Here is an 11,367-nt window from a genome sequence, read left to right on the forward strand (position 1 = left end):
AATATTGGAAGCCTTCTCCCTGTTGAAACTTTTGTGGACTATATTCCTGAGTTTATTGCAACATGTTTTGAATAATTATTGAAACATACACATTCTAAAACCAAAGACTGGTGCAATCCTACTATGCAAAAATTATATGGTATGTTGTTATGTAGTTTAATTTCTGAGATATTTCAGTGACAGTTTTACAGATATTTTGCACAGCATATCATACATCCTTGGCCTCCCCCAGTGGCTCAGAGGTAAAGAATCAGTCTGCAATGAAGAAGTTGCAGAAGATGCAGTTTTGATCCCTGGGTTGGCAGGACTCCCTGGAGGAGGGCACGGCAACACATTCCAGTATTCTTGCCTGGAGAATCCCGTGGACAGAGGAGCCTGGAGGGCTACTGTCCACAGGGTCACAAAGAGTTGGACATGACTGAAGTGACTTAGCATCCACTCACAGCATGCATCTTTAGATTTCTAGGCTGTTCAGCACTAATCCTTGGGCCTTCTCTGAATGTAAGTAATTTCTATGACAGCATCCCATCTCTTGATATCATTTTTCTTAGCACTAAGGCTAAGATTGTTGTGTTAGTAACCATTGCCTCATAACAAGCCACTCTGAAGCTCAGCAACTTGTAAACAAAACAAAAACATTATTTTTTGATCGCTACTCTGCTGAGTAGTTCTTTGAGTCTGGACTGGCTCTGCTTAACTTGATTTGTGTTCTCTGATATGGCCATATTATTTTTAGAGTTTGATGGTGGCTAGATGATCGTGGCTAGCCTTACTCACATGTAGATTGGCAGATTTTGGCCATGCCATTCCAGTTCTCCTTCATGTGGCCAAGTACCTTGCAGAAAGCTTGCCAGAGGCATATTTACAGCATTGTCTTTAGTTTCAAATGCACCAAGAAAGGTCAAGCCTCAATAGATAAATGGCTTCAAAGCCTCTGCTCTAATCAGCTTGATTTTGTCCTGTTGGCAAAAACAGAACACATAACCAAACTCAGAGTTCAGGGGGCAGAGAAATAGAATCCATTTTTTTTTTTTTTTTCCAAAAAACAAATGTGATTTTACTAAAATTTACAAACTCACTAGTTGTTGGCCCTATTAGTTACAGTGAAGCTTTACAAAGAAAAAACAACAACAACAAAAAAAAACCCAGCACATCTTATGAAACATCCCCCACCATTAAAATACCTTGTAGCCATTTTCAGGGACCTTAGTGACTTCAACGTGTTTAAGGCTCGTAACATGGCTTTCCTATTGCCAGCATTTTCTACATTTTTTTAAACAGTAATTTTAAAAAATTTTTGATGTGGGCCATTTAAAAAATCTTTATTGAATTTGTTACAATATTATTTCTCTTACATTTTGGTTTTTTGGCTGTGAGGTACATGGGATTTTAGCTCCCTAACCAGAGATCATGCCCACAAGCCCTGCATTGGAAGGTAAACTGTTAACCACTGGACTGCCAGGGAAGTCCCTAGAGTTTATTTCTTGATGGAAACAGAGGCAAAATCACACACACACACACACACACGCACACACACACATATATATATGGATGTGAAAATATATGTAGCCATCTTTTTCTAGAGTCTAGCTTTTATTATTTACATTCTTCCCACAGACAATTTATATTAACCCCAATTCTAAGATAATCAAAAGTCTTATTTGAATTATGGCAACAAACTTGAAGTTCAATATCTCATGATATAGTTCAAGCCTAAGAACAGTGGTAGCTCCTTGGATGTGACTCCTTTGGCTCCATAGACCTATGAATTAAAAGAATGAGTTACATATCTTCCACAAACCAAACATACAATGGGGAGAGAACAGGTAGAGTCAATTGACACTTTTTGTTCAAAGAGATAAGGGGAGGCCAATAGTAGCCATTGGTCCATAAAATATTTGAAATTTCACAGAACAAATATGTTAAACTCCTCTAGTCTGAGGGCAGAAAATGTACCTCAGTTAGGGTATGGTTTTGCTTGTAGAGAGTGTCTCTTTACTCCATTATTCTCCATAAATATTGTCTTTAATTCCTGTGTTCCTAGAGCCACCGTCTGAAATACCCTTCCTTTTTCAAAAGAAATAAAGTAGGTTTGCTAATGAGTAGGTTTTTTATTTTCTCTCTTTCCCTGTATATGTAGGGGACTCCAAAGTTTTGTTTTACTTTTTATCACTGTAGAAAAAACTATGTGGGTTTTCTAAGAATGGTATTGGTATTTACTTGATTAGATAAATGCCACAGTTATATTCTGCATTTTTGAGACATACTTTTCACCATCTCAGGTGGTATATGAAACCTACCACCTCACATAGTTGCATTTTTTTTTTTTTTTGATGAGAAAATGTAAGATTCTTAGAAATTAAATAACTTAAAAGAACAAGGCTATGAGACATTTAAAGCACCTTAAAAGGCCTTATGTGTCACTGAAAACATCTATGATTTGATGTCTTAACATTCTACATACCTACCTCTGATCATGAATTAATATTTGACTTGACTTGAGGCTGTGGAGGTGATGGAATTCCAGTTGAGCTATTTCAAATCCTGAAAGATGATGCTGTGAAAGTGCTGCACTCATATGCCAGCATATTTGGAAAACTCAGCAGTACCCACAGGACTGGAAAAGGACAGTTTTCATTTCAATCCCAAAGAAAGGCAATGACAAAGATTGCTCAAACTACTACACAATTGCACTCATCTCACACACTAGTAATGTAATGCTTAAGATTCTCCAAGCCAGGCTTCAGCAATACGTGAACCATGAATTTCCAGATGTTCAAGCTGTTTTTAGAAAAGGCAGAGGAACCAGAGATCAAATTGCCAACATCCAATGGATCATCGAAAGACCAAGAGAGTTCCAGAAAAACATCTCTTTCTGCTTTATTGACTATGCCAATGCCGTTGACTGTGTGGATCACAATAAACTGTGGAAAGTTCTTCAAGAGGTGGGAATACCAGACCATCTGATCTGCCTATTGAGAAACCTGTATGCAGGTCAGGAAGTAACAGTTAGAACTGGACAAGGAAGAACAGACTGGTTCCAAATAGGAAAAGGAGTACATCAAGGCTGTATATTATCACCCTGCTTATTTAACTTATATGCAGAGTACATCATGAGAAACGCTGGGCTAGAGGAAGCACAAACTGGAATCAAGATTGCTGGGAGAAATATCAATTACTTCAGATATGCAGATGACATAAACCTTATGGCAGAAAGTGAAGAAGAACTAAAGAGCCTCTTGATGAAAGTGAAAGGGGAGAGTGAAAATGTTGGCTTAAAGCTCAACATTTAGAAAACTAAGATCATGGCATCTGGTCCCATCACTTCATGGCAAATAGATGGGGAAACAGTGGAAACAGTGGCTGACTTTATTTTTCTGGGCTTCAAAATCACTGCAGATGGTGATTGCAGCCATGAAATTAAAAGACCCTTACTCCTTGGAAGGAAAGTTATGACCAACCTAGATAACATATTAAAAAGCAGAGACATTACTTTGCCAACAAAGGTCCATCTGGTCAAGGCTATGGTTTTTCCAGTGGTCATGTATGGATGTGAGAGTTGGACTGTGAAGAAGGCTGAGCGCTGAAGACTTGGTGCTTTTGAACTGTGGTGTTGGAGAAGACTCTTGAGAGTCCCTTGGACTGCAAGGAGATCCAACCAGTCCATCTTAAAGGAGATCAGTCCTGGGTGTTCATTGGAAGGGCTGATATTGAAACTGAAACTCCAATACTTTGGCTACTTGATATGAAGAGCTGACGCATTGGAAAAGACCCTGCTGCTGGGAAAGATTGAGGGCAGGAGGAGAAGGGGACAACTGAGAATGAGATGGTTTGATGGCATCACCGACTCAATGGACATGGGTTTGGGTGAACTCCGGGAGTTGGTGATGGACAGGAAGGCCTGGAGTGCTGCAGTTCATTTGACCAGTGCTGCTGGTCATAAAGAGTAGGACATGGCTTAGTGACTGAACTGAACTGAACTGAGCTGAAGTTATTTCTTTCTCTTTCCAGCATCATTGAGTTATAATTGACATATAACATGTGCATTTAAGATGGAAAGCATGACAATTTGAAAAATGATTACCACAATAAGTTTAGTTAACACTCATCACCCCACATAATTGTTCTTTTATTCTTGTGAGTAGAAGATATAAGATCTACTCTCTTAACACCTTTCAAGTATATAGTATAGTATTGCTAACAAGTCACCATACTGTACACTACATTCCAGAACTTACTGATCTTATAACTGATAGTTTTGATCATTTTCATCCATTTCCCCACCACACAATGAGGCTATTATTATCATTTTGTTGTTGTTGTTGTTGTTGTTGGAAGAAACTACAATGAGAAACATTGTTTTGTTTTGTTTTACTTTGATATGTGTATATTTTAATAGACTATCCAAAGTGCTTTATATTTCCTCCAGTTTTGGCTAAAAACTTGTTTCTTGTTTAATCCACCTATTTTCTCATCTTATCTTAGGAAGTTTAAAATAAAAAAAAAGCCAGTTTTATATTTATGTGGTAGAATTTTCGGCTAGACATGCTAACTCATTCAGTACCGTGCTAGTTTCTTCATGGCATTGTGATGTTGTTGCCAAACTTTCTATCATTACACAACCAGGGTGCATTTTTTTCCCCCCATCCTCCAATTATGTTTTTTTTTTTTTTTTCTATCATTCAAATTCTTATTGGAAGATTCCTGAAAACCTTTCTAAAAGCGGACAGTGTAGAATATCCCAGAGAAAGAGACATAACAAGCCACTTTTGGTTGAAGCCATTTTGTGAGCTAAGCTTGTCCACAATGCTTGTCCTTGAATAGGTCTCAGTAATTAATAGTTTTAAAGGAACAAAAGAATGCAGGAATAATGAACAGTTATCAGGCAAGAGAAGTAACAATAGCAAAGATACTATATCACCTGTAGACTCCCAGTTCTGATTTGATGGTAATATTAGGCTGAATAATCATCAAATTAATTGAAGTCTAAAAAATGACGATACTGATGATGTTGACTTTTCTGACCCTCATGACTTCAACTAAAGCTTGGATTTGGTCAACCTTTGCCCCAATTCTATGCTGAATTCTCCTCTACTCAAGCCTCTTCATGAATGTTCATGTGCCTTTAGATTAAAGCTTTCTTAATTTTTCTGTTGGGGAGACATTGATTTGGGAAAGATCCCCTGTCTTTTCCTTACTTGCTGCAAGTAATAAATCCTTTCTTCTTCCACTCTTTGGTCTGGTTGTATCTTTTAACATAATACCCTTCAGGAGACAAACCCGTCTTTTCAGGTAACACCTCCAGATTCCACTAAAACGAAGGTCCTTTAAAATGTTAACCTGAAATTGGTTTCAAAGTCAATGCCACATGTTTCACATTTTTACTGTGGTAGTAAAGGACTCAGTACAGTTCAGTTCAGTTGCTCAGTCGTGTCTGACTCCTTGCCACCACATGGACTGCAGTATGCCAGACTTCCCTGTCCATCACCAACTCTCAGAACTTGCTCAAACTCATGTCCATTGAGTCGGTGATGCAATCCAACCATCTCCTCTGTCATCCCCTTTAATCTTTGCAAGCATCAGGGTCTTTTCTAATGAGTCAGTTCTTCACAACAGGTGGCCAAAGTATTGGAGTTTAAGCTTCACCATCAGCCTTTCCAATGAATATTCAGGACTGATTTCCTTTAGAATGAACTCATTGGGTCTCCTTGCAGTTCAAGGAACTCTCAAGAGTCTTCTCCAACACCACAGTTCAAAAACATCAATTATTAGGCACTTAGCTTTCTTTATGGTCCAACTCTCACATCCATATATGACTCCTGGAAAAAATCATAGCTTTGACTAGATAGACCTTTGTTGGCAAAGTAATATCTCTCCTTTTTAATATGTTGTCCAGCTAGGCCATAGCTTTTCTTCCAAGGAACAAGTGTCTTTTAATTTCATGGCTGCAGTCACCATCTGTGGTGATTTTGGAGCGCAAGAAAATAAAGTCTGACACTGTTTTCATTGTTTCCCCATCTATTTGCCATAAGGTGATGGGACCAGATGCCATGATCTTAGTTTTTTGAATGTTGAGTTTTAAGCCAGCCTTTTCACTCTTCACTTTCACTTTCATCAAGAGGCTCTTTAGTTCCTCTTCATTTTCTACCATAAGTGTGGTATCAGCTGCATATCTGAGATTATTGATATTTCTCCCAGCAATCTTGATTCCAGATTGTGCTCCATCCAGTCCAGTATTTTCATGATATACTCTGCATAGAAGTGAAATAAGCAGGGTGACAATATACAGCCTTGACATACTCCTTTCCCAAGGAACCAGTCTGTTGTCCCATGTCCGGTTCTAACTGTTCCTTCTTGACCTGCATTCAGGTTTCTCAGAAGGCAGGTAAAGTGGTCAGAGTTGAATAACCAATATATTGTTTATTCAGAAACAGTTTTGTTGTCATTTAGAGGGATGATTTTGATTCCTGTTGCCTTAACAAATATCTAGCCAGTGAGACCCAGCTATATGAATAGTAATATTATTTTTTTGCCATCATACACTCAGAAGGGAATAACAAGTTTCACTGAAGATTGTCTTTCAATATCAGTAAAAAGTATCAATATTATGTAAGCTCAATCTTAAGCATGTATTTTTAAATTATTCTGTATGATGAAACCAAAACATCTTAATAGAAAGTCTATCTGCTGCATTCTGACATGTGATGGCTACCTAAAAGCACATGTGCAATTCTTTTGAGTTGAGATTAGAGTGATTATTTTTTCATAGAATAGTATTTCCCCTGGATGAAACAGCTAACAGATAAATTATGCTTATTCAGACTTGAGAATTTAATATTTTCTTAAGTGTAGTTAAAGTAAGTCAATTGCTTCTAAAAAAAAAAAAAAGACAGTCTGTTGACAATAATAAAAATTGAGCTTTTAAATGATATAAACTGTTCCTCAACTATATCTCAATTAAAACTGTAAGTAAAAATTAAGTGTTTGTGTGAAAAACTAAAATGTTGGAAAACTGGTTTCTGCCACTGTGAACCTGGTAGTTTCTCAAGACGTGAAGGCTTCCAGATAAGACTATTGATTATATCAATAAATTTGCCTCTTAACAATGTATAAAAGATTAATATTTTAAAGAATTAATGCTAAAATTTGGAAAAGTTATCCAATTAAAAAAACGTCTTGATATAATGGAAAATAACAAATACTTTCTATGTCTAGAATGTTTGTGAAAATAAAAATAAATAAATAAATAAAGGAATTTCAGATATCTAAGAAACCAAGAAATGTTCCCCAGTGGTAAATAATGTGCCAGTGAAAGGCACAGGAGACCTGGGTTCAATTTCTTGTTTAGGAAGATCCCCTGGAGGAAGGAATGGCAACCAATTCCAGTGTTCTTGCCTGGAAAATCTCAGGGACTGAAGAGCCTAGCAGGATTATAGTCCATAGGGTCACAAATAGTCAGAAACAGCTAAAGTGACTCAAGCACCAGCAAGAAACTGAGAACCAAAATTCTAGATAGTTAAAATATTGAGGTCACTGCAAAATTTCAAGATAAATAAATAAAAACTTAGGGGATAAAAGGAACATAAGAAGGAAATTACTACATAGTAATTCAGGGCACTCTGCATATAAAATTACATTTTATCACTTAAACTTAACTGGAATATCCTAAATCATTATTACTGGCACCTTTGATTAGAAAATAATTATACTTTTGAATTATAACACTGAATATTCTTTTAAGATTACTGATAGCTGATATCTATTTGCTTCAACAAGCTAAAAATCACTGAGGAAAAGAGGAGTTAAATTTTATGTCCTTTTTATTTTTTCTTGAGTTTATATTGCTGATTATTTTCTAAACCACCTTTAAGTTTTGAGAAACATTATTTATTTTCCTTGGAGTCTCAGTGTCACTGATATGAGAAGTACTAGGATATAATTAAGAGACATTTTCCTGTGTGAGAAGATTCAATACTAGATTACCTAGTTTATTTTCTCTCCATGCTTGTGACTGCCAGCTTGAATATTATCAAAAGAGGCCTTCTGCTGCTCTGTTGTTGATTTGCAAAATAACAGTTCATAGAACTAAACCAAATATAAGAAGAGATTAACTATTATAGTCAATCACCTAGCTCAGTAGATCACTGAGGTCTCTATTTTGAGTTGTGTAGGATTTGACACTGGGCTTCCCTGATGGCTCAGTGGTAAATAATCCACCTGTAATTCAGGAGATGCAGTAAATGAGGGTTTGATCCCTTGGTAGTGGAGAGTCCCTGGAGGAGGAAGTGGCAAATCACTTCAGTATTCTTGCCTGGAAAATCCCATGGACAGAGAAGCCTAGCGGACTACAGTCCATGGGGTTGGACACAACGACAGACCACAGAAGCGCACCAGCTGCGATGGACCGCACAGAAGCATGGCTGAGAGGAGCTACCCCACATCCAAGGAGCCGTGGCTGCATGGGTGCAGTAGGGCTGAGAGGAGCTACTCCACGTTCAAGGTCAGGAGGGGCAGCCATGAGGATATACTTTTTGTCCAACATAAGGAGCAGTGGCTGCGCTTTGCTGGAGCAGCAGTGAAGAGATACCCCACGTCCAAGGTAAGAGAAACCCGAGTAAGATGGTAGGTGTTGCGAGAGGGCATCAAAGGGCAGGCACACTGAAACCATAATCACAGAAAACTAGCCAATCTGATCACATGGACCACAATCTTGTCTAACTCAATGGAACTAAGCCAAGCCATGTGGGGCCACCCAAGATGGACGGGTCATGGTGGAGAGGTCTGACAGAATTTGGTCCACTGGAAAAGGGAATGGCAAACCACTTCAGTACTCTTGCCTTGAGAACCACATGAACAGCATGAAAAGGCAAAATGATAGGATACTGAAAGAGGAACTCCCCAGGTCAGTAGGTGCCCAATATTTTACTGGAGATCAGTGGAGAAATGACTCCAGAAAGAATGAAGGGATAGAGCCAAAGCAAAAACAACACCCAGTTGTAGATGGGACTGGTGATAAAAGCAAGGTTTGATGCTGTAAAGAGCAATATTGCATACAAACCTGGAATGTTTGGTCCATGAAGCAAGGCAAATTGGAAGTGGTCAAACAGGAGATGGCAAGAGTGAATGTTGACATTCTAGGAATCAGCGAACTAAAACGGACTGGAATGGAGTAATTTAACTCAGATGACCATTATATCTACTACCGTGGGCAGGAATCCCTTAGAAGAAATGGAGTAGCCATCATGGACAACAAAAGAGTCCAAAATGCAGTACTTGGATGCAATCGCAAAAATGACAGAATAATCTCTGTTTGTTTACAAGGCAAACCATTCAATATCACGGTAATCCAAGCCTATGTCCCAACCAGTGATGCTGAAGAAACTGAAGTTGAATGGTTTTATGAAGAGCTACAAGACCTTTAAGAACTAACACCCAAAAAAGATGTTTTTGCATTATAGGGGACTGGAATGCAAAAGTAGGAAGCCAAGAAACACCTGAAGTACCAGTCAAATTTGGCCTTGGAGTATGGAATGAAGCAGGGCAAAGGCTAAGAGAATTTTTCCAAGAGAACACAATGGTCATAGCAAACATCCTCTTCCAACAACACAAGAGGAGACTCTACACATGGACATCATCAGATGGTCAATACCGAGATCAGATTGAATATATTCGTTGCAGCCAAAGATGGGGAAGCTCTACACAGTCAGCAGAAACAAGACCAGGAGCTGACTGTGGCTCAGATCATAAACTCCTTATTGTCAAATTCCGACTTAAATGGAAGAAAGTAGGGAAAACCATTAGACCATTCAGGTATGACCTAAATCAACCCCTTATGACTTTACAGTGGAAGTGAGAAATAGATTTAAGAGACTAGATCTGATAGACAGAGTGCCTGATGAACTATGGACAGAGGTTCATGACATTGTACAGGAGACAGGGATCAAGACCATCCACATGGAAAAGAAATGCAAAAAGGCAAGATGGTTGTCTGAGGAGGCCTTACAAATAGCTGTGAAAAGAAGAGAAGTGGGAGAGGGAACTAAGATGGCGGAGGAATAGGAAGGGGAGACCACTTTCTCCCCCACAAATTCATCGAAAGATCACTTGAACACTGAGCAAACTCCACAAAACAGCTTCTGATCGCTAGCAGAGGATATCAGGCACCCAGAAAAGCAGCCCATTGTCTTCAAAAGGAGATAGGACAAAATATAAAAGATAAAAAGAGAGACAATAGAGTTAGGGACGGAGATCTGTCCCAGGAAGGGAGTCTTAATAGAGGAAGTTTCCAAACACCAGGAAACATTCTTACTGGCGGGTCTGGGGGAAGTTTTTGAATCTCAGAGGGCAACCTAACTGTGAGGGAAAATAGATAAAACTCACAGATTACATGCCTAAACACAACAAATAGCAGAAAAGTACCCCAGACGCTCACACCCGCCACCAGCAAGTGGGGGCTGAACGGAGAGGAGCAGGTGGCATTGCTTAGGGTAAGGACCAGGCCTGAATGCCCTGAGGGCAATCGGAGGGAACTAACTCAAGAAGCAACTTAAACTGTGGAATAGGAAGAGAGAGAGAATTAACCTGGGAAAAGCCCTAAATTTAGGCACTACCCGCCCGTTCCCAGAACGAAGGACTGAGCGAATACCAGAGAAGAGCTAGCCGGCTGTGGACCGGCCCATCCCCTGCCAGAGGCAGGAGACAGGGGGCAGCGGGGAGGGGAAAGGGGCAAACTCGGCCCTAGAGATGGCACCCCCCTACCAAACTGCAAACAGGCTTCCAGCTTCTAACCAAAGACTTCCTGAGACTCTGGATGGTCGACATCTGTGGGGAGGGTCGCAGCCAGAAATCAGTTTTCCAGAAGGGACACAAGGCGCACCCGACCGGCGTGCCTGGAAACTGAGGCTGGGACCGTGGAGGGGATAAGGTGCACTGCACCGGGGAGAGTGAACTCGTCAAGCTCCTGGCTGCCTGAGCTGCTTCAACTGGGGAAGGCACCGAACGCAGGGCCCAACTGAGTCTGCGCTTTTGTGGAGTACCCAAAATCCTGAATATGAGCAGCTTAGGCCTGGGAAGTGCACAGAACTCAGGGCCTGCTCCCTAGGGAGCAGCCTGGAGCCTGAGCAGTGTATACAGGGAGAGCACATGCTGCGAGCGGGGTCAAACCCAGTGTGGCCGGAACACTGCGAGTGCTCCCCACAGACGTCAGTGACATTTGTCTGCAATGCCCCTCCCTCTCCGCAGCACGACTGAACAAGCGAACCTAAATGAGAGAACCTAAACAACCTCTGCCCGCTTGTGTCAGGGTGGAAATTAGACACTGAAGAAACCTGCAAACAGAAGCCAAATAAACAAAGGGAGTTTCTTCAG

At 40.0% G+C, this 11,367-nt stretch overlaps 1 non-coding gene across 1 annotated transcript; it reads right to left on the reverse strand.

The window, feature by feature from the left end:
• Positions 1 to 1,183: 1,183 nt before the first annotated feature.
• On the reverse strand, positions 1,184 to 1,310 carry LOC139034932 (small nucleolar RNA SNORA33). The gene has a single exon (XR_011487501.1). It is a non-coding gene; the product is annotated as a small nucleolar RNA SNORA33 (small nucleolar RNA).
• Between the last annotated feature and the right edge of the window lie 10,057 nt (positions 1,311 to 11,367).

Source organism: Odocoileus virginianus, chromosome 4, assembly GCF_023699985.2.
Source record: "Odocoileus virginianus isolate 20LAN1187 ecotype Illinois chromosome 4, Ovbor_1.2, whole genome shotgun sequence".
In the NCBI taxonomy this organism is placed as follows: domain Eukaryota; kingdom Metazoa; phylum Chordata; class Mammalia; order Artiodactyla; family Cervidae; genus Odocoileus; species Odocoileus virginianus.